At 36.3% G+C, this 24,809-nt stretch overlaps 1 long non-coding RNA gene across 10 annotated transcripts in view; it reads left to right on the forward strand.

Annotated features, from left to right (window-relative positions):
• Nucleotides 1-3,115: 3,115 nt before the first annotated feature.
• LOC106965682 (uncharacterized) overlaps nt 3,116-24,809 on the forward strand; it is a 68,855-nt gene continuing 47,161 nt past the window's right edge. For 8 of the 10 annotated variants that reach the window (XR_008300130.1, XR_008300131.1, XR_008300134.1 and 5 more), the window contains exons 1-2: nt 3,116-16,216; nt 17,249-17,406. This is a non-coding gene — a long non-coding RNA (uncharacterized LOC106965682). Of the gene's footprint in view, nt 16,224-17,248; nt 17,407-24,809 lie in introns of all 10 variants that reach the window. The other 2 variants (XR_008300132.1, XR_008300136.1) reach the window with 2 other exon arrangements.

The following is a 24,809-nucleotide window of genomic DNA, read 5'->3' on the forward strand; positions in this document are numbered from 1 at the left end:
ATTTATTTGCACATCTGTCTGCCTGTGAAAGAGTCAGCTTTTGACAATGAATCTCTGATGCAACTGTATCTATTTCAGCTTCAGTCCTACCATCAAAGGCCAGGAGAAGCCTGCCTCTTCTGAGGGCTTTGTTTTATCAGTCTGGGTGGCTGGCTTTGATTTGGCTTTGTCATCTTGCCATGAAGCTCACAAGTGACTCTCATTAAGAGTCCTGCTGATGCTAATTTATAGATCAGCAAGTTTGGAGGACTGTTTTTAATGTATTCACTTCATTTTGAAGCTTTGCATCTTTTCAACCTCTCAAGGGTCAGGTCTGTTTTGCAGACAACTAGAACGAGAGTATGGAAGTAATCATCTGTAAAATGAGGGTCTCCCATCCGGATTCTCTCCTCAGCACACTGGCCTGAAGAATCTGCCTTCACTCTTTGCTTTGTTTGGCTATCCAGTGACTCTTTAGGTGTGGTCTATCAAGTGGTGAAGGTTTCAGGCGCTGCAAATCTTTCTGACCTCTGCTTGCCTTCAAATGCAATGACTGATTTGTTAGGGTAGGAGGTGAAGTTCAATAAATGAATGTATAGCCCCCAAGCAGCTAGTGGTTTGGAAATTCTTGGGCTCCACGGGTGCATTTCCGGGATCTCCCATTGCCACTAGATGTCCCTGTGTGGCTTTTCTTTTGGACATCGGTGCTGTGTGCCTGCAAGTTATTTCTGCCCTGCTGCATGGCAGGAGAGCGTTCTACAATGTCCGAAGAGCCAGTTTACAGTTGAGTGTTATCCAGGCTGGCACCCGACACACCTTACTCTCATACCCTGATTTCAAACATAAGGGCATGGCAAAGGGGAAAATTACTCCGAGATTGTGAAGAAACCAGGAATCTCTCTACAGAGGTCCCTGGGTCCTTTCCAACTCTCAGTCATTAAACTTCCCTGCCTGTCAGCCCACTCTCAGTACCCTGAACCAAAGCTTTTCAAACTGTCATGAAGAACTAGCTCTTAAAAATATGTTTTTATGCTTCTGATCTCTCTCTCATAGACCAATGCATAGTCTCACTGGTGCCCGGCCAGCTTGCCCCTCACATCACATGTAACTCAACAGGCGAGTTTGGTAACATCCAAACTGGGTATTCCCTGTTTAAGGAAATGAGTTCACTGATTATGTCTTGGATGTGCCATTGTACTGCAGCGTAAGCTGACTGTAAGTGTTTTCTCGTGCGAACTCTCAGTTTCTGTATTTCTGCTGTCATTGACTGGCAACAGTTTGCAGAGCAGCATTGGTCTGAGGACCACATTTGGAGCAGCACTGGTCTAGTGTTACCCTAAGGCTTAGTTCTACATCCTTGAATTAAAACCAATGGGCCATGAGGAAATGGGGAACTAAAGGCAGCTTTGGAAAACATGAATGGAGACTCATGCCATGTGTGGAGGGTGTGGTCTCTGTCTTTTCAGGGCACCTGCTCTAGGTCAGATATGGATCTTCCACTGAGTTCCTGCACTGCATCTCAAATTATGGATACTTTTTTAAACTTTTTTTTTTATTATTTATTATGAGAGAGAGAGAGAGAGAGAGAGAGATCAGGGGAAGGGCAGAGAGAGAAGGAGAGAGAAAGTCCCAAGCAGGCTCCACACTGGCAGGGCTTGGACTCATGAACTGACAGATCATGACCTGAGTTGAAATCAAGAGTCATATGCTGAACCAATTGAGAGACCCAGGTGCCCCTCAAATTATGGCTCCTTTAAACAGAAACAATGGGTGACCCTTGGAAGCAACAACAGTGGAGAGGGAATGAGAGTTCTTACAGCTTCTGAAACTTCTTGCAGAAATTAAGTGAGCCTTGTAAGGGCTCACTTGCACTTTAGAAAAGAAATAAAGGTGGGGTAGGGATGGTAAATACCACGTACTTGGATTCATTTTAATAATTAGCCATAGTGAAGCCTAGGTGATAGATAGTGTGATGGCTTACCCAGCAACCGGCTCCAATTACAGAAATAGGGGAAGAGAGTTTTAGTTTCACAAACGGGAAAGAAATAGTTTGTTTACTCAATGCACCAACAGTTTGTGTCCCAACAATCATTTATTAAGCCAGCTATGCGTAATGCAAAAGCACAATTTGCCTTAAAGACAAAGTCGAGGATGGTGGTTAAATTTCCTGTTAGTTCACAGAATATCATTTAAACCAGGCAGTAATTGAATTAAAATAACAAAGCAATGTTTTTTTTTCTTTTATAATTCCATAGGTTAGGTCAAGTCCACTGGCAGAGAACATTGATTTCTCTATTACACCCATTTTGATCGAAGGTTTCCCTGCCCTTTCTCAGGAGAGCCGCTGGAGGCACGGGGTTTCTCTGAATTTCCTTGCTCTGATCAGGACAGCAATATGACCCGAGACACTCATAGCAGTAGGATTCCAGACAAAGGGAAATGTGGAAGAAGGGTTTCATAAGTTGTTTCTTTGAAGTTTGAAGTATAAAACCATCTTCGATGAGGAGGGTTGGGGTTTGCGTGGTACAATCTTCTAGCGGTGGCCTGGAGCTAGGCATGGGATGTCTCACAGACGATGCAGAGTGGTGAGTACCAGAAACTCTGGATCAGGTACTACCAAGAGGAAGTGCGTAGAAGAGTGAGAGGAAGCTGCACAAGTGGAAAAAGAAGAAGAAAGAAATGTGCACGTGAGAAAAGAAATTGAGGGGCAATATACACAGGTCCATCAACCAGGGACTGAAATTCCACGGGGTAAGGCTCACGTTTATATGTTCGCCTTTATGTGGCAAGGGCTCCAAAAGACGGGCCCTAAAAATGTCCTTCCAGAATGATGCCTCTTGTGAGGGCCGACCTCTGCAGCATCTTCCTTGGAAAATATAACACAGGCAGGGACACAAACAGGTTTCGTTGAGCCTGAAGCATATGTACTTTGTGGGTACCTCAGAGAAAAAGCAAATTTAAAAATATATAAAATTAGGTATAAAAGTTAAGTATTTATTGAGATGAGAAAATAAAAACAAAACAAAATATCCATCTTAAAGAGCAAACGAGTACCACAAAATACAGAAAACATAACCATTTTTAATCGCCAGCCATCTTTGTGTCATTTTTTCTACATATTTTCATTGCACCTTTCATGTGATTGGGTTGAGGATCAGTTACCTCAAAATATGGCATCTTGGCATATGGAGTATTTTTTTTTAAATTTTTTAATGTTTGTTTATTTTTGAGAGAGAGAGAGAGAGAGAGGCAGAAAGAGACGGAGACACAGAATCTGAAGCAAGCTCCAGGCTCTGAGTTGTCAGCACAGATCCGGATGCAGGGCTGGAACTCATAAACTGCGAGATCCAGACCTGAGCTGAAGTCACATGCCTAACCGACTGAGCCAACCCAGGCACCCCAGCATATGGAGTATTTTAAGGTGAAAAACTTTAAAAAAATAGCAGAAGCAAGAATGTCAATCTGACCTTCCCAGCCCTTCTCTCCTGAAACAGGTCATACAACCCTCGTGAAAGAGGTGCCCTCCCAACACCTGGAGGAAAGACGTGTCCTTATCTCTGAAGACAAAAGGATGCCAAGGAGAACCTCACAAACCACTTTGTTAAGTTTTGCCAGCACACTGCACTTATCCCATACTCCTTAACCTATCATATTTCTATACAACTGCTCACCCCTTATCAAACCTAGCATAAAATATTCTGATCTAACCATCTCTTGAGGTTTCCATTCCCTAACGAAGGCCCCTGTGTCAGGCAAAACTCATATTAAATACATTTGTGTGCTCTTCTGCTGCTTATCTGTCATTGTCAATTTAATTTTCAAACCCCGTCGGGGCCTGCAAGAGGGTGGAAGAATACTTTTTCCTCCCCTACACACGTTTAGTCAAAAAATTTAAACACGTACTGATACTATGAGAGAAATTTTAGTTTTATAATATGTTATCAGTAATATGCAAACTTTCGGGATTGTTGACAAATTTAGGAACATTTCCATCAGATTTCTTCATACATGAATGGTCAGAAAGATTTCTACAGACCAGGCTCTGGTTGCATGTGTTTCAGCCTGATTTCTCTCCCTGTATTTATGTGATTTGGGTGGCTAACACAATAATGTATGTTCGAATCATAATATAAACTCTTGGCGGTCACTTGTGTTCTTACCAGTGACTCAGCACAGTGGCCAAGATGAATATTCCTACAAGCCATTACTACACATGGATGCTTAGCAATAACTTAACCTTGCCCAGAAATGACTACAAGCAATATCTGTCTCTTCCCCATCTCTATCTTTATCTTTATTTAGCTGTATCTATTATATAATTATTTATATCTATTATGTAATTATATCTAGTCAGATGGATGGATGGAGAGATAGATAGAGAGAAATTGATATTTATCCATATCCAACTAAAATCTTTTTTTTTTAATGTTTATTTATTTTTGAGAGGAAGAACAAGTGGGAAAGGGACAGAGATAGAGAGACAGAGAGAGACAGAGAAGATCTGAAGCGGGCTCCGTGCTGACAGCAGAGAGCCTGATGTGGGGCTTGAATTCACCCACCACGAGATCATGACCTGAACAGAAATGGGTCTTCGTTGTAACCGACTGGGCCACCCAAGCGTCCCCAACCTAAAATCTTTTTTTTGTTTTTAATTTTTTTTTAATGTTTATTTATTTTGACAGAGACAGAGAGAGAGCGTGAGAGGCAGAGGGGCAGAGAGAGAAGGAGACACAGAATCTAAAGCAGGCTCCAGGCTCTGAGTTGTCAGCACAGAGCCCGACATGGGGCTCGAACTCACGGAGTGCAAGATCATGACCTGAGCCGAAGTCAACGGCTTAACTGACTGAGCCACCCAGGCACCCCTCCCACCTAAAATCTTTTTAGTGTATTCCCAGTTCAACTTCCCCTGAACCAAGTATCAAAAATGCTCTGAGCTGTTGTAATGTCACTCAACATGAGCTGAAGTTTTCTGAAGGGTGTGTCAGGGAGGAAATAGACAGTGAGTGGTCTCAACTCATTCCTGTTTACATACATTAGTTTTGCAAATTTTATAAAGACATATAATCATGTGAACACACTGCTAGGGCTCTTTCCAGACCTTTTGAAGACACCTGTGCAAATGAAGGGGTCTTGATGCTTAAAGTCCATTAGCTTCAGAGTAAGTTGGTGAGAAGAGACAGGAGCAGGAGAGTGTGTCCCCAAAAATGTGGGAAATAAAGAGGAATGTCCCCTGTCATGTGCACTGTCAACACTAGCTTCTTGGAGTTTCCTTCCTGTTTTCTTTTCCTGTCAGGGCAAGAAAAACCTGCAGTGAGAGGCTGTCCACACAAGAGCAGTGACTCTCAGATATTACCACAGCAGCAAAGGTGAAAACCAACAGATTTGGAGTACACTTTCATCAAACCTGAGGCCTGGAGGAACAGCAGGTAACAGGGTTGATGCTCGTAATCAAAAAGCTTGTAAACTTTTGGCAATCACCTGTATTTGAGAGACATGGTTTGAGGAAAGAAAGGAGGCTGATATTTCAGAGACTATGCTAATTGGGGCTCAGCCTGTTATACTTCCATTACCCACATCCTTATGTTTTTCTTCCCTTGGTCAGTGGCCCCAAAATATCTGCTACACTTAAACATTTGTAATGCATTTAAGCCACTAGGATATTGTTATCAGTTGACACGCAACTCAAACCCAATCCAACCTGACGGTATAGTTCTTTTATTGTCGGTTTTGTTTGACAATCTACTACATTAATAGACCACATTTATCCAGCTTATAAACATTTAGGTTGCTTCCTAACTTGTGCTGTGAACATCCAGATACACGTGTCCCTGGGCTAACATACAAGATATTCTCTGGGAGACATACCTAGAAGACAAATTATTGGGCTGTAGAATATGTACATCTCCAATTTTACTTGGTAATTACAAACTGTTTTTCCAACATCATGGCCTCATGAAACACTTCCACCAACAGTATATGAGACCTCCTTTTGCCCTACATCTTTATCAACACTTGGCACTGTCAGACTTTTTAATATTTCTCAAATTTATGAATGGTTAATGATATCTCTCTGTGGCTTTAGTTTGCCTTTTTGTCTATCGTGGCAAGCAACTTTTCATACATCTTTGACTCTGGGAGTTTTGTCTTTTTGCAAGTGCTTATTCAGCTCTTTTGATGATTTTTCTATTGACTTATCTGCCCTTTCTTTATTGATTCATAAAACTTCTTTATATTTTCTGAAAACTAGCTCATACCAGTTTTATATGCAGTAAATATTTTCTGATAAGCTTACCTTTTTCTTCTCTTTGAGGTGTCTTTTGATAAACACAAATCTTTAACGTTAGTGTAATTGAATTAAAATATCTTTTCTTTTTCTGTTTTGGTGCTTTCTGGCTGAAATGAATGACAATACTCTGAGTTTATAAAAATATTTCTCTGTATTTCTAAAATATTTATAGTTTTATCTCTTTATAGGCCATAATTCACACGGGGAAGTGACATTTGAAAATATAGTATGAGACAATCTTGAAAAAGAAGAACAAACTGGAGGTATCACAATCCCAGATATCAAGATATACTACAAAGCTGTAGTAACCAAAACAGTATGGTATGGGCACAAAAATAGACACATAGATCAGTGGAACAGATTAGAGATTCCAGAAGTAAATCCATGATTAATAGTCAATTAATCTTCAATAAAGGAGGCAAGAATATGCAATGGGAAAAAAAATCTCTTCAGCAAGCAGTGTTAGGAAACCTGGACAGCTACATGCAAAGAAGTGAAACTGGACCACTTTCTTACATCATACACAAAAGTAAACTCAAAATGGATTCAAGACCTAGATGTGATACTTGAAGCCATAAAAATTCTAGAAGACAGCACAGGCAGTAATTTCTCTGACATCAGCCATATCAACATTTTTTTCTAGATATGTCTCCTGAGGCAAAGGAAACAAAAGCAAAACAAACAAAACTACTGAGACTACATCAAATTAAAAAGGTTCTGCACAGCAAACAATCAACAACATTAAAAGACAACTTACTGAATGGGAGAAGATATTTACAAATGATTTAACTGATAAAAGGCTAAAATCAATATATATATATATATATATACATACGTACAGACACACACACACACACACACACACACACACATATATATATATATATAACTAATACAACTCAACACTCAAAAAATAAACAACCCAATTAAAAATGGGCAGAAAACATGAATAGACATACCTCCAAAAAAGACATCCAGATGGCCAGCAGACACATGAACAGATGCTCAACATTGCTCATCATCGGGAAAATGCAAATTAAAACCACAAGGAGATATCTCTTCACATCTGTCAGAGTGGCTAAAATAAAAAACACAAGGAACAAGTGTTGGTGAGAATGTGGAGAAAACAGAAACCTCGTGCACTGTTAGTGGGAATGCAAATTGGTGGAGCCATTGTGGAAAACAGTATGGAGTTTCCTCAAAAAGTTAAAAATAAAAATATCCTATTACCCAGTAATCACACTACTGGGTATTTACCCCACAAATACAAAAATGCAACTAATTCAAAGGGATATATTCACCCCTATGTTTATAATAGCATTTTTTACAATAGCCAAATTATGGACACAGCCCAAGTGTCCACCGATAGATGAGGGGATAAAGAAGAGGTGATTTATATTTATATATAAATATATATTAAATGGAATAGGACTCAACCATAAAAATGAAATCTTGCCATTCACAGCAACATAGATGGATCTAGTGGGTAAAATGCGTAGTGAAATAGTCAGAAGAAGACAAATAGTATATGATCTCACTCATATGTGGAATTTAAGAAACAAAACAAATGAACAAAAGAAAAATAGACAAAAAATTGACTCTTAACTATAGAGAACAAAGAGATGGTAAACACAGGGGATGTAGGTGGAGGGATGGGTGAAATAGGTGAAGGGGATTAAGAGTACACTTATGATGAGCTCTGAGTAATGTATAGAATTATTGACTCACTAAATTGTGCACTTGAAACTAACATGGCACTGTATATTTACTATACTGGAATTAAAATATTAATCATAGTAACTAAGCAGAAGATAAAACTGAAAAGAGAATCAGATTGATAAAACACATAAAGTCATCTATAGAATAAATTTAATAAACATACACCTAAAAAGGGGCTACATCTAAGACCAAAACTATAAAACTAAAGGAGAAAACATAGAGGTAAATCTTTTTGACCTTGGTTTTGGCAATAGATTCTTAGGTATAACACCAAAAGTGCAAGCAACAAAAGAAAAAATAAAGTGATCTTCCTCAAAATTAAAAACATTTGTGCATCAAGGAATGTTGATGAAGTGAAAAGACAACCCACAGATTGGGAGAAAATATTTGTGAATTATATAACTGACAAGGGTCTAGTATCCAGAATACATAAAAACAATCCAATTTAAAAATGGGTGAAGAACCTAAACAGACATTTCCTCAAAGATGTATACAAAATGGCCAAGCATGTGAAAAGATACTCAACATCATTAGTCATTAGGGAAGTGCAAATCAAAACCACAGTGAGATATCATTTCACATCCACCAGGAAGACCATAATTAAAACAATAAGTTGTGGAAACATTGGAACCCTCATACAAGTTGTTAAAAATGTACAATGGTGCAGCCAGTTTGGAAAATGCTTTGGTAGTTCCTCAGAGAGGCAAACATAAAATTACCTTATGACCCAACATTTCTACTCTTAGCTATATACTCAAAAGAACTGAAAACACTCAGCAAGTACTTGTACACATATGTTAATAGTAGCACAATTTGCAATAACCAGAAGGAGAAAACATGCTAAAAGTCTGTAAAGGGATGAGTAGATAGACAAAATATGATACATACATACAAAAGAATTGTTCAGCCATAAAGAGGAATGTGGTGCTGACATATGCTACAACATGGATGAACCTTGAAAACATGCTAAGTGAAACTAGCCAGACGCAAAAAGCCACATATTGCATATGAAATAGGCAGAATAAGTAAATCCATAGAGTCAGAAAGCAGAGAGGTGGTTTCCATGGGATAGGCTGGGGGGCGGAAATAGAGGGCGATTGCTTATTGAGTATGAGATTTTCTTTGGGGGTGATGAAAATGTTTTAGAACTTACTAAAGGTGGTGATTGTACAACGTTGTAAAAAAAAAAAAAAAAGAAAATATCGTACAAGGTAGGAAATCCCACTTTCTCATTACCATTCATTGAAATTCCATCATTTCCCATTTAAATGAAATAAACCTGCTCTTCTCTCTCCCTAGTCCCTTCTCTCCTCTTATTCCTGTGCTTTTATGTTTATAACTGAGGGCCTAGTTGATATTACTGCTATAGTTCTCTTTTCAAACCTATAATAGTCGGGTCAAGGAGAGAATTTCAAACCATGTACAATTAAATCTGAAGGCCTATAGTATGCATTGTGAAAGAACCTGGGTCATGTATGGTTTTATAAATTTAAAACTTACAATTAAAAATTAACATTAAAAATTAAAAGATCAAATGATATATTTTTAAATTTTGGACATTTGAAGTAAAATACATAAGAAAATTAAGGCAGGTTCATAATATTTGTATTACCATTTAATCCAATTAAAAATATTTTGACTAGAAAAACATTGAGAATGCAATTCACATTTTCCTCTCTGTTTCATAATCTCCCTCTTATCACAAGTATATCACATCTCTTTCTATGAGTGTCTTTCCACTTTCTGAATACCCTTCACTACCTCACCCTCTAGAGGTCTCTTTGAAAAAGACTTGCCATTTTTTTTTCCTGCAGTTGATGCTTTGACATATACAAAAGTTTACTATGTATACAGTATAGTATATATAGTATAGTTAACTATACTATAATGCTATATACTATAGTATATACAATAATATATACTATAATACTATGTACTATAGTATACAATACTATAATTGTAGTATACAATACTACAATATATACTATATACTATACATATATATACTATATATATACAATAATATATATGTTATACTATATATACATATATAAATTTTTTTGGATATTTTTATATCAACATATGTGAAGTTTCCATATATGTGTATGTCCTTCTCTGACCTCTCTATATTCATTTCCATTAGTCTATGTGTCTACTCCAGCATCAACAGCCCAGTATTTTAGTTAAAATAGCTGTGTAATGTCCCTCCCCCTCATCCTGCCCACAGCACTACATTAAAATTTGGGATAGGGTTACATTAAATCTATAGGTCACTAGAAGACCTGTTGGAAGATTGATATTTGTACATATTGAATCTTCTAATTCACGGTCACAAATATCTCTCCATATACTTATATGCACTATGGCATCTCTCACAAATAGTTCAATTTCTCTATAGAATTTTGTGCATCCTTGGTTAGATTTATAAGTAGTTCTTATTATTTTTCATGTTATTTAAATAGGACATTTTTCTAATTTTTTTCCTGTTTGTTGCAGTGGTATAGAAATGTAATGGAGTTTATATATCATTCTATATCCAGTAAACTTACTCAAATCTCTTAATATGATAGATTCTTTTGGATTCTCCATTTATTTGTGACTTGTAAGCTTTTCTTGATTAGTCTAACAGATATTTGTATGTGTTTTTTGTTGCTGTTTATTTGTCTTTTAAGGAACCAACTTTCTCTGTTGTTGATCTCTTCTATGTGTGTTTTCTATTGATTTCTGCTGTTTGCTAATCTATTTCCTTTCCTCTACTTTCTTTGTATTTATTATGGATTTTATTTTTGCCTTTTTTATACATTTAAAAATTATTCTACTTTTTAGATGGATGCTAGACTCAATAATTTTTATTCTTTCAGTTTTTTAATATAAATATTTAAGACTGTAAGTTTCCTAAAAGAACAGATTTAGCTGCATCCTACAAATTTGGCATGTAGGATTTTTATCATCCAGTCAAAATGTTCTCAATTTTTTTTCCAACTCTTCTTTGACTCATAGATTATATTTAATACTAAATGTGTGAGTTTATTCCCTTTTTTTTGCTTGTTTGCTTCATTGTTACTTCTAGTTTCTGACTTAAATTCACGAGGCAAGAAGATATGCCATGTATGATTTCAGTCCTTTGAAATTTGTTTAAACGTTTTTTATGGCCCATCATATAGTCAATTTTGCAAATATTCCATGTGTTTGAAAAAAACTTATTTTGCAATTGATGGATATAATGTTCTCTATGTGTCAAAGTTTAATTATGCTGTAACATTTTTGTCTGATTTTTTAATGTCAGTTATGAGCAAACTTGAAATCTTCCACTATGATCGCAGAGCTATTCATTTCTCCTTCTAGTTCAGTTTTGTGTAGGTAGTTTGAGGTCATGATTTAAGCAGATACAAAATTATATAGGCAAATATATGCATATATATTTGAGTTGTAACTTTTGTTCCTCTTTCTCCCAAGAAATTCTTTCAGCCTTAAAATCTGTTTTGCATGAAAATTAATATAGCTACACTAGCATCCTTTTAGTTAATGTTTGCACAGTGTTTTTCCTATCTTTTTACTTTCAACTTGTCTGAATTATTACAATAATTAACAGCATATATTAGATTATTTTTTAAAATTCAATCTGACAATCCTCATCTTTTTACAGGAGCATTTGGTTTCTTTTTAGTCTATTCACTGCTGATATATTTGTGTTTATACCTAATCTTCTATTTTTCTTTTTTATAATTAATCATTTATTCTTTTCCCAGAACTAGTTTAGAAGCTATGTATTCTGTTTATATATTTTTTAATGTTGTTTTTTTTTTTTTGAGAGAGAGAGAGAGAGGCAGAGAAAGGGAGACATAGAATCTGAAGCAGGCTCCAGGCTCTGAGCTGTCAGCACAGAGCCCAACGCAGGGCTAAAACACATTTACCCCAAGATTATGACCTGAGCCCAAGTCGGACGCTTAACTGACTGAGCCACCCAGGCACCCCATTCTGTTTATATTTTTAAATGTTATTCTTAAATTACTACAGGCATCCTTAACTGATCGAGTCCAAATTTAGCCAATACTTTTAACCTTCTCTGAGATGTTTTAGAGATCATTAAAATTTTGCTTGATTTATTTCTTTCCATACATTTATGCTATTGTCCTTGTTTATTTTAATTTTTAAACTGTAGAGATATTACTACTATTGTATTCAGTCAGTGATCTAGCTTTACATCTTCATATGCCACTTTATTTGCTCCTTATGTCTGTGTATATAGAACTGTCAACTAGGATTACTTTCCTCTGGTTTGAGGTACATCTTATAGACTTGTTTTTAGCATGGATATGTTGGTGGCAGTTTTAGTTTTTGAAAAATGTCTTTATTCCACCTTTATTCTTGAAAGACATTTTGATGAGTATAGAACTATAGTGTGATAAATGTTTTTCAATAAGCACATTCCAACTATCATTCTATTTCTTTTTCACTTCCTTGAGCACTGTTGAGATGAAAGCTACCAGTCTAAATGCTCCTCCTTTAAAGTTAATCTTTGCCTCTGACTACTTTTACAATCTTTTCTTTTATTTCGGCATTTGGCAATTTTACTATGAATATTTTCCTCTACTTTGAATTTATTGAGATTCTTGTATTTGTGGTTTGGTATATTTCATTTGTTTTAGAAAATTATTAGCTAATATATTATCTTTTTTTTTTGTTCTCCTTTCCCTACTTCTGAAATTCTGATTTAATATGTCAGATCATCTCACTCTCTCTTTCACATTTTTCATATTTTCTAATTCTTTGTAAATTTGTGCTACATTCTGGATAATTGCTTTTGATCTCTGTCTAATTCACAAATTCTCTTTTTAGCTGAGTCTAATCTACTCAAAACTCCATATAATCCACTCTAAATTCTATATGTATTCACTTTAAAATTTTGAGTGTAGTATTTTTCATTTTCGGAAGTTCTTTTTTTGTGTACAAATTTACTTGGTCATTCTTTAAAGTTTTATATTCTCTGAACACAATCTTAAATTTATCTCTTATTTTTAAACCAACTAGACATTAGTATTTTATATTCTGTGTTTGTAATGTAAACACTTAAAGTCTTTGTGGATATGATTTCTCTTTCTGAGTTCATGTTTATGATGTCTAGTTTTCATGAATAGTTTACAAAGAAAATGTGAACTGCTTTTTTAAAAGAAATGTATTGGGGTGCCTGGGTGGCTCAGTTGGTTAAGCATCTGACTTCAGCTCAGGTCATGATCTCTAGGTTTGTGAGTTCAAGCCCTGCTTCAGTCTCTGTGCTGACAGCTCAGAGCCTAGAGCCTGCTTCAGATTCTGTGTCTCCCCCTCTCTCTGCCCCTCCCATGCTCATGCTCTATCTCTTCCTATCTCTCAATAATAAATAAATGTTAAAAAAAATAAAAGACATTTATTTGTAGAATTATTTGAGGCCTGGAGTTAAGGCAGTGTCTGTCTGTCTGTATATATGTATGTACATATATTCCCAAATATACTTTGACAGAAATGTCTGTTCAGAAAACAGACCATTTATTACTCACAGAACATTTTAGCATCTGTTAACCATAAACCAGTATCTAATAAGGTGAAGTCATGATGGCTACATGTTCACCGATGCATGCTGTGGGGTTGTACCACAGGGAAGAATCTCTGAAAATAAGGAAGATTGGAGCTAACACATCTACCCTTCTTCATCTCCACAAAAAGAGAGAGAGGAAAAAGAGGAAGAGAAATCTTTACTCTGAAAAACAGACAAATTCTCTTTAAGAAGACAGGAAAGGAATATTCAGATTTTTATCTCCCTGGAATGAAACAAATGGCTCCTGGGGAACTAAGTCTCTAAACCTTTCTAGAACAATACCATATCCATTGCTTCCAAGGCAAGTTTGGTATTCAATCATCCATTAGCCATATTACCAGTGTTCCTAACCCATCCATTTCTCCTTATTCACAGAATAGACTACACTTACTTGGTTTGGTCTTGTTTTCCCTCAAACTTCTTCAAAACCATTCTATCACTCTCTTGCTTTTGTACCCAGTTAGGCTGTCCTGCATAGAACCTTTGCTGTGACTTTCCCTCTGGCTGGAATGTACTTCCTCCAGGCTCCATGCCCGCTTATTTAGCTCTGACTGTTCAGCCATTATGTACTTAGGAATGCTTTCCCAGACCTCTATCTCCTATAAAATCTTTCTGTTAAGAGACCTTCAAGGCAACACCCACTTGTCAAAATTGTAATTGTATATTTGTCTGTTTTTATTTATTGGCTGTCTTCATTCTAGGCCTAAGTTTTATTAGGGTAGAACCATGTCTGTTGGACTCGCCATGACTTCTAGTCCTCAAGGTCTTGTGCAACACTACTGCCTGGATCATTGTAGGTTTTCAAAAATATTCATTGAATAAATAAAAAAATTACATACAATGCTGAGTATATCTCATACATTATAATGATTAAATCCTGTGAAGTGAGTTATTATATAAGCCACAATTGTGAGATAGCCAAAGAAAGATTTTAAGTATATAGAGAATATTACCTAAGATACTTTTGTGTTAAATTTAACAGACTACTGGGACAGTGAGAGGTTACAGTTCAAAAAGCCCACAAAGATTTTTTTTGAAAAGTCAGTCTACTTTAATAATGTATGATGTTTTTGGATGACTTAGCTTATGCAGTTAATTCTAATAAAAGCTAATGTGACATGATAAAGGGATATACAAATGGTGGTGTTTCAGGTGATGTAATTCCTCAAAAGAGTAGCATCATAACAAAGTTGCTCTCTAATACTCTAAGCAGAGGATAGAACTAGGGAAGGACCACGACTTCCTTGATGATGTATGTTCCCTAAAGAGGTATATTAGCCATAAGAGTAGTAGAGAGTAATCATTAAGAGCATGGACTTTAGGATCAGGCCTGACTTCATATTTAGGCTCACTCACCTTTAGCTTTGTGGTCTTTGGAAAGTTACATAAGTTCTATAAGCCCTACTTGACATAAGAGTCAAATGGAATTAATGGTAATACCAATCTCATAAAGTTTTGGTAAAAATACAATTAACTCATATAACGTACATAGCATAGTGCCTCCTAAATGGTAGACTACTTATAAATGTTAGCTATTCTTGTTATTTGGCCAGTGATATGTCTGAATTTTTGCATTTAGAAGTCATGCATATGCAGTGTGGAAATTGGAGCTACAGTATTCCTAGTTATTTCTTTTTATAGATCAAACTTAAAGTGCATTAGACTTGAAGTCAGAACACTTGTATTTGAATCCAACTCACTAACTGTGACCATGGGCACAGCCTAAATCTTAACAACTACATCAATCATGTGAGGTATGGTAACATCTATCTCAGAGGATTGTTTTACACTTATGAAATATAATCTTTAAAGTAACTGCCCCACCCCGATCTGCCAGGTTTCCTTTTTATCATTTTGTTCACAGACAAATGTAGTGAGATATTACTTAGAAATATTAATTTTGTCCTAATCTCTTCCTGGTTGGAATTGGTCAGAGGCATTCATTACTTTGAAGAGAATTAGAATTGTAAATATTAAGAAGCATTTAGAGAAAAAACAAAAAAACAAAAACAACTGACATTTCTTCCAGAATAGGCTTTTGGATCCATCATCAAAAGCAGTAATTTTGAAAACAATATTTTTTTTTAATTTAGAAGACTCAGTTTTTCTATGGAAAGAAGAAAAGGTTCTTAAGATCAAGAAGAGGGCTCTGAAAGAAGCAGAACATAGAGTATATGCCATGATAATAAGTTAGAAATAAAGTAACGAACTCCTTGGTCTTCCTACCCTTGATGGTGGTGGTAGTGGTCATTAATTTCGGGGTGAGTTGTGTGGTTACTCAGTGAGGACCACTGAGAAAGAAAGGAGGGAAGGGAATGGATGAGGCTAGCAAATCAGCATCAAGAGAACCACTATCACTCTAGTTTTTCAACCTCAATTTGATGTGAAAGAGCAAGTTGATTCCCGTGATGCTCTGTTGCCATTTTGGTGGCCACCACGTGTCACTTGTGTTGAGGAGCCCTGTTAGCTGCTGCTCATGTAGTTGTTAAGGGAGAGTCTTGCATTCACAGGTGCCTGCATGTTGTCTGTGGATTCTTCAGCAGAAAAGACATCTGTTCATTGCCCAAGATTTTGCTGACTGTCATCCAAAGCAATCCCATTATGAACAGGTCATCCAATTTTTAATGGCTGGGACATTTTGTGAACACTGAAAACAGCAAGTAAGTGGTTGTGCAGCATTTGATGAGAGAGAAATCTCCCAGCCTGAGTATCTTCATGAGGAAAAATGATGATGAAATATTCATTACACTAGAATTCCCTTTTATCCTCTCCCCAGATAATGTAAGCAAAGTCTACTTATCTTTATAGATACATCTTAAGTGTCTCACCTACTCTTAATTCTTTCCACACATTCTCAAAGAAGTGTTGATTATCCCCTCCTTTTGGGTAAACCACTACATCTTGTTATTCTAGCACCTGTCATAGTATGTTGCCAATATTTGTTTACATTTATTTCCACTTCTAGGCTATGCAATTAATAGTGTCATTTAATCTTGGCATCTCTAGCATATAATTCCTGGCACATAGAAAACTCTTAGCAAATACCAAATGAATGAACGAATGTATATACGTATTATTCTCTTCTTGTAAACATAATAGTAAGCCTTACTCTGTGCAACATTTTTTGTTCTAAAACAGAGTGAACTTTAAGTTTTATGTAGGATCAGTAGTTAAGTGTCATGATACATGCCTAGTAAGAGTTGTGACTCTATGGTCTTATATAACCATATAAGTATTTCCTACTTATTTCCTACTTGGTATAATTTTTTGTGTCTGTAGAAGGCTCTTTGTAACCAAATATTCTTCACTCCAACTTCCAGGATACCTGAAATTCTATTATACAAACATTTCAGATATTAAAGAATGCCAAGATGAAAAGTTATGAACATCATGATTGGAAGCCTTGGTGTAAGGGAGATGGGAGAGAGAGAGAGAGAGGGAGAGAGAGAGAGTCACACATTTCAACATAAATTTTGAATGAGTTGCAAGTTTAACCTCGTTGTAAACTAGTACTTTGTATAGAGTAAAAGTAGTTAAAAGTGCTTGTATTATTCCTTTAGAATCATTCTATTTTGTAATTCTTCTGTTAACAAAAAATATTGCTTTTTTTTTAAAAAAAAAGAGAATTATAATACTGAAGTAGAGTCAGTGAGTATTCATTCCTAGTCATATATTTATGTCCTTCTTCCTAGAACCACATACCACTTTCCCAATGGCCCTCTCTAACATAGTACCAAACACTTTGATCTCCATCTTCTTATCAAGGAAGAGCTGGAATTTGCCTTTATCTTGGACACTCCTGAAGGCTGATAAAGAGTGCATGGAGCTTTGTAAAGAAAAGAGAACCAGGGTGAGTTTAATTGTGAGGGTGCTGCTACCGTGTTCAGCAAGTCCTATTAGAATTACTGTTCAGTATTTCATTGCTCATTGTCAGTTCTAAGAAAAACGTCTTGACAAAATAGCATACTTTAAACTCAAATCTAGTAATTCTCAAATCTTACCAACTGCCAGAATTATCTGGGGCTTGTAGAAAAAATAAAAATTCTTCATCCCTTTGTAGATTTTGTTTCAGTAGGTCTAAAGAGTGCCTGTAATTTTTAAAGTTCCTAAAGTGATTCTGTTATTCTATCCATATCCAAGTGGTACTCAGGGTAACATTTGTCTATCATGTCTCTCATTTCACAGATGTTTTGTACAACCAAATAGACCAGTAGGTGGTTGACTCGAAAGTCCTTCCAATTGCAGACACTGGGGCTTGGTGCCTAAATAAATGTTTTACGAGATATGTCTGCCAGTGTTAAGCTATTTCGGAGGCTGTGAACATTCTAGGTCAACACTATCCTCTCATGTTTTTTAAGTCCAACTTAAAAATCTATTCTGAACTGACGGCTTCCTAAACTAGTACTACTCATACTAATCTTTTTCTTCTCCACACCCCTGCATCAATAAAGCCTATAGTATGCAACTTAACATTTAAGGATATACCTTTATTAAATGAAATGATGAGAACTCTTTGTAATTGCTAACTATGAATCAAATTTTATATTTATTATTTTTTCTTATATTTTTTGCTGTTATATTTCTTCTCTCCTTCCTATTGAGATTTCAAAGTCTCTGAAAATTACTAGGAATTGCACTTTTCTTATGCGAATAATGAAAAATCAAAACAACATGCTGGTTCACTTGTGAATATGCTGCAAGAAGGGAAAAGTGGGTTGCTAGTTCTACCAAGAGAAATAATATTGGTGTCCAAAAAGACAATTAGGCTTCCTAAACTTCTGTACTCTCTTTATCCCTTTGGGATGTCAATTATTCTAGCTACTACCTTTTAGTTTTATGCACACAGATTTGTGATATTTTTTAAACTAAAAATGTGGACTCTACAGGTCAGAGACTCACAACCAATTGGTAAGCTATTTATTACATTCAAACTATTGACAAAAAGTGGAAGATTCATGACTTCCTCCATACTACCTGATTTCTTTAGGTCTCAAGATGGTTATTTAAAAAATATATATTTTCTGATAATTACTGTATGTTTTAGTATTTATGGTAGGTTAAAACATTTATAAGGAACTGAACATTAAAAGCCAAATTTGCATTTCATAGTTGATATGTAATTTTCTGGAATCACATATAAAGGAGGAATATACACTTCTGAGTTCTTGGATGAGACCTTTGTAATAAAGGACAGACTAACAAAAGAAAAACTGAAGTTTATTGATACATATGTACACGTTGGAGATACCCAAGGGAAAATGAATAACTCCCTAAGCTTGCTTAAAATTCAGGCTTAAATACTGTCTTAACAGAGAAAGGAGAGGCAGGATGTAGACTTAGTCTTAGAAGAGCCTAAATGATTTTTAAGAAAGGTGAATGGGTCCTTGGAAGCATATATGGGAGGTATGATCATTTGTGACAAAGTTCACACATCGTGTCTACTTCTTGTCTTCTCCTCTGTGACAAAAATCAGTCTTCCTTCATTGATGAAAGCCAGGGAGGGAACTCATGGCCATTGAGTTCTTTTTGGAGGGTCTGTCTTTAGGCAGAAGAGAAAGCTTATCCCTGCATTTACTCTTTTCCAAAGGCCTACAGCTCAGATTAATCACTGTATCAAACCAGCATATTTTTGGGTAGCATATTCTGCTACTCTTCCCATACATTAAGATTTTAGGCAGTCTACTCTTCACGTATGTCTTTCCATTTTCCAGTTTGAATACAAAAGCAAGAATTTTTCTCGCTAACATTTGGAGTTTATGTTGTTTATTTCATGATGCCAGTTAATTAATTTCCATAGTGAAGAGGGGTGCATAGTGAAGTATACAGATTTGAAGACATCATCTTATTTACTCACCATATTTGCTTGGCCATAAGTGAAATACACCTAATCACACAAGTGAGGGGAAGCCCAAATTCTCACTGTCAGGGATGACCTGCTTATCTTCAAGTACCAGTAATAGAAAACTCACAAACAAATGTCTTTGAAGCTTCTTTTATAAATGTTTGTAGCAATATTCTAGAAATAATTGAAAGGTTTGCACTCTCTATATACATTCTATATGTTTTAGCAAAAAGAATAATATGTAGTCCCTTCATGTGTGTTTGTATATACATAAATGAATGGTTGCCTTTAACATAGGGTCAGATGGGCCTATTAATTTTATCTACCTGTCTATCTATCTATTATTTATTTATTTATTTATTCATACGTTTATTTTAAAGTTTATTTATTTTGAGACAGAGAGCATGAAAGAGTGTGGGGGAGGGGCAGAGAGAGAGAGAGAGAGAGAGAGAATCCTAAGCAAGCTCCCCACTGTCAGCACAGAGCCCAACACAGGGTTGGAGCTCACAAACCATGAAATCATGACCTGAGCCAAAATCAAGAGCCAGACACCTGACTGAGCTACCCAGGTTTAGTTTTCTATTTGGGAACAAGATATGAAATGAAACCATGTGGAAAAGAAATAACTTTGTAGTTATAGATTTCATTGATTATGAAGTCAATTTACACCTCTATTTTAAAAACTGTTTTGTATTTTTGCTTAAAACTATTGTTTATAAATGTGCTAAGCTTGTCATTTTAATGACGTAAATGAAGATAGTTTTCAAAAGTTGCAAATAAGTAAGGGTCAAACTCAGCCTAGAAAAGAAATACAAAAATGTATAACTATTAAACTAGATTGAAGTGCTATTGTTTAAGATTGGAAACTTGGAGGAATTTCAGAGGAAAATAAACAAAATGGATGAGAGGGTAGATGTAGAAAGAATTGTTACAGACTGGAGAGATTTGGTTGAAAATTTGGAAGTTCACTGTTAAAAACTGAAGTTAGAAATTTGTAGATTACCATTCCTCATCTCATTTGTTACAAGTCCAGATCCAAAGGGTGACCACAAGGTAGCCAGCTGAAAATGCGCCAAGCTCTTTAGCTTTCAATTCCTATACTAATTGTCTAATTGATTAAAATATTTCTCGATTCCACAAACTTTGATTTTGTAGTTTTTACCTTGTTCTAGGTACTCTGATAGACTCTGTACAAAGAACAAATAAATGAGAAATGGTACCCGGCTAGAGGAGCTCAGAGAGCTATCTGTCCAAGATGCTGCCGACAGATAGTAGCAGAGCCAATGTGCTAACTCAGGTTGTCACAACTCCTGGTTTAGTGCTCTTTCTATAAGACTTCTGAAGTTTAAGAGTCTGACCAATACTAAAGACAGAGAATGCTTGGCAGTTATGTAAATGAATCAGTACCTCTAACTCATGGCAGGTTAATAAAGACCTTTCTATTCTGGAACTATTAAAAGCAAACCTACAGTATTTGAAGTAATGGGCCTTAACATCCGTACAACAGGGATCAAATTCAGAACCTAGAAAACATCCCCAGATGCAAGTACTAAAACATCAAAGGTATTGGTTTTAAAATACAAAAGCACTAAAGCAAGTATTTAAAGTATCAAGACAAGTATTTAAATGTAATTGAGGTCCTTCCTTAATTACTCAATTAAAGCAATTCGACATATGGAAGATAGGAAATCTTCAATTGCCAGCTTGAGCAGCTCTTCCTTGCTCCTTGCTATAGGGAAAGACTGTTAAGACTTGGTGGCTGATTGCACATGTATCCCTTCATCAGAAAATAAAGTAGTCAAAGCAGGGCAGAGAGAATTCATGATTATTGAGTATCATCCATAGGCTCCGAATGTTATGTTTGTCATGTCATTTAATCATCCAAACAACTTTATGTGGCAGGGTTTATTGTCTTCATTTTATTGAAAACTGAATTTAATATTTTAAAAACTATGCACAAGGATGCAGTTAGTAAATGGTAAGCAAAAATGGAATGGGGCTAGTTTAATTCCAAGGTTCATGTTCTTTGCAGCATACCAGTCCACCTCCAAGGATGAAAGCAAGGTTCAAATGAGAGGAAAAAAAAAAAAACACCTGAAGGTGAAGTAGGGAAGATGGAAATCAGGAAGTGCTATCATTTATATTTTTGTTGAATTAACAAATATATCATCAGAAGGGCTGCACTCATTATCCTTGTTATTCTCTGATCAAAATGACTTTCAACATGGAGTGCCAGGAACAGGAGTTCAGTTCCCTCACTTGTTCTGTACCCAGGAGCACACTCTAATACTCAGAGCATATTCTGAGAGTTCTACTACCATCAAGAAGCAAGAAGATGAAATTCTGGGCTTTGAAGACAGAGAGTCTGTATTTAAATACCACTTTTCCCACCAACTAGATATATGTAGGCAAATATTTAACCTTTTTGTGCTTTGGTTGTCTCAACAGGGATAATAATAATAATAATAATGTCACTCCTAAGGTTGTAGAGAGTAAATAAGATGATACATATAAAGAACCTAACATTGGGTCTAGTCCAAAGTGAGTGCTCTGCTGAAAGAGCATCAGAGACATTCAAAGTAACAAGGAACTTTCCCAGTAAATTATCTTGTTACATAAATGTGTATAAAGCCATTCTATCTATAAGATACTGTAGGAAATATTGAGAAGAATATGATCTATTCCTTCAAGGAGCTTACCCTCTAGTGAGGGAAATGAGACCTAGCCGAGATAAAACAACTGAGCCACTTCTAAGCTTCCTGGAATTTCTATGAAATATATGAATATCTTTGATTTTAAAGTGATTTTAAAACATGACAATTTTAACTAAGCACTGGTTTGGAAAGCTATATCTCTGCCTGAAGATATACTTTGATGGCCATAATCTTTGCCTTTCTGCTTCAATGACATGGAGACGGATTGGATGCCAGGGTGTCAGAGAATCTTCCTAGCTGATTAGACTGCTGTAGACATAACAAAGGCCATACTTTAAATTAGCTCCAACAGTCTAATCAGAGTGAACAGACTACTTGGGTCTGTGATGGAGACATATTGGCAGCTGATAAAGGCTGTCCAGAGGGATTTTGGTGAAAAACCAAAGTATATTAATGCTGAAAGCAGTTTGAATCCAGTGTAAGGATTAAGGGTGATTTAGAAGGAAATGTTTATGCTAACAATTTATTTCTACTCTGATTTTATTTTCCTTAAAGTTTGTCTTTATGTATTGGCTTTAAGAATCAATCATGCAAAATAATAATTTTTCCTATTTCTTTCACGGGTGACTAAAAATGTTAATCTTTTAAAATAATTACACTCAGGCACATTTTGATATCCCAGACCACCTCATCTAGGTGCCCACTTCCATAAGGGGCAAAATACCCTAACTGCAGATTCAGGTCTTTTCATTGAGGATGCTAATTGCATTTTGATTCTGTAACATTGAGCATATTCATAATCTAAGGAAAACTCACATCCCTTGTCATTAGAAAGGCTCTTGTAATGAACTTTCCCAGACTCTATGTAATTTTTTACATGTTTTTAAATCTAAATAGAAAACTGTCTTAACTTAGGTTTCTTGGGAAATAAATTTTGAGTCTGAGGTTACCATGTTGGATGTTTCTAGAGGTGTGCTCTTAGGATCAACACTGGTGATGGGGTGAAAGAAGAATAGCAGAAGGAAGTTGAATTGTGATGCAATCACGACAATACCTCCTGGATCCTATAGAAAATTCTGGAACTGGGATGATTCTTCAGAGTTGGACCTTTATCCAAACAGCAATTGGATTTGGGCTGTCAGTGGGAAGGGGAGGTGACTTGGGAAACACTGCTGTCTCCTGTCAATTGCCAAAGGACTCATCTAAGAATCTTTAAGCATTAGCTGAGGTTCCCAGCAGTTGAGGCAATGAGTGCCTCAGCATCTATTACAGTCTACCCATTGAGCTTATCAGATCCATTTGCTTTGCATGATAAGTTCTAGGATCACTTTCTCCAGGATTCTGATAGGTCCCTTTTTGGGGTGAAGCTTGCCTGGGAAAGGTTACTGGGATGCCTTACTAGCCCATTTCCACAATTGTTCTCAAGACTGCAGTCGATGCTCCTTGTCTCCTTCCTCTACTAAATTCTGCTACCAATTTCCCTGCCTCGTGACTACCACCTCTTTTTGTCTACATTACTTGACCTGATGAAATGATCCAGACTTCAGTCCTGAGGAGTTGCTATACCCATGGCTGCTGCACATGTCCATTTACCAATAAAATTGGGTGAGAGAATAACAGTGGATCACCTGAGTACCAAACATACACCCCCATTGTTTAAAAGTAACCTTATCACTTATTGATCAAGGTCTGTTGCTTCTAACAGTAGGGCTACTCCTTTCCTTTCCTGCAGGTTTCTTGGAAGGATGACTCTCTGTCTGATGAGGTAATAAATAGCCTTAGCTTAAAGTTTAATGAGACTCTTATTTTCTTCCCTGATGAAAGCATTTCCCTTTTGGGAACTAGACCACTAAACTTATGAAGCCCAGAGTTCCAAGAATGAGAATCACAAATTTCCCAAGTGGGTCTTCTTCTACTTCTAGTTCATAGCTTCTAGATCTATGTATCCTATTTATTGAATACATAGCATATTCAATAGCATAGCATATTATAAGTGTTTTATACTTAAAATGTATTTTTCATGTGAACGGTATTTTCTATGTATGGAATCATCTCCTAGTTGTTACCTCACTTCTGCCTTCAAATGGTTCTTTTGTCACTCTATCAAACCAACAGTTTCTGGATGGTACGGCATATGATCCATTGTTATGTCCATGGTGATAAACTCACTGCCATGCTTCCTTTTCTGTAAAGTGGTTTCTTTTTTATTTTTTTTATTTTTTTTAATGTTTTTATTTATTTTTGCGACAGAGAGAGACAGAGCATGAGCAGGGGAGGGGCAGAGAGAGAGGGAGACACAGAATCGGAAACAGGCTCCAGGCTCTGAGCTGTCAGCACAGAGCCCAATGAGGGGCTTGAACCCACAGACTGTGATATCATGACTTGAGCTGAAGTCGGACGCTTAACTGACTGAGCCACCCAGGCACCCCTGTAAAGTGGTTTCTTAGTTGGAGCACTCTTAGATGGAATTTTGTGCTGATGAGTCAAATACTCTATAAGCCCCATCATAGTAAGAGCAACCCGTACTTGGAATGTGTGTCCGTTTTGGTCAAGATGAATAACACCACCTTCTAGAGTAGAAGGGTTCAATGTAATCAACCTGATTCTCAGTGGCTGTTTTAATCTCCCTGAGGGATGGTAACAAATCTGGACCCAGCATTCATTCCTGTCATCACTTTAGATCTCTGTGGCTGGCTGCTTTGATATTCATCATTAGGAGCAGTGGCTAGTTCAACCTTAGTAAGTGCATGCTACACC

Source organism: Acinonyx jubatus, chromosome B4, assembly GCF_027475565.1.
Source record: "Acinonyx jubatus isolate Ajub_Pintada_27869175 chromosome B4, VMU_Ajub_asm_v1.0, whole genome shotgun sequence".
Taxonomy (NCBI): domain Eukaryota; kingdom Metazoa; phylum Chordata; class Mammalia; order Carnivora; family Felidae; genus Acinonyx; species Acinonyx jubatus.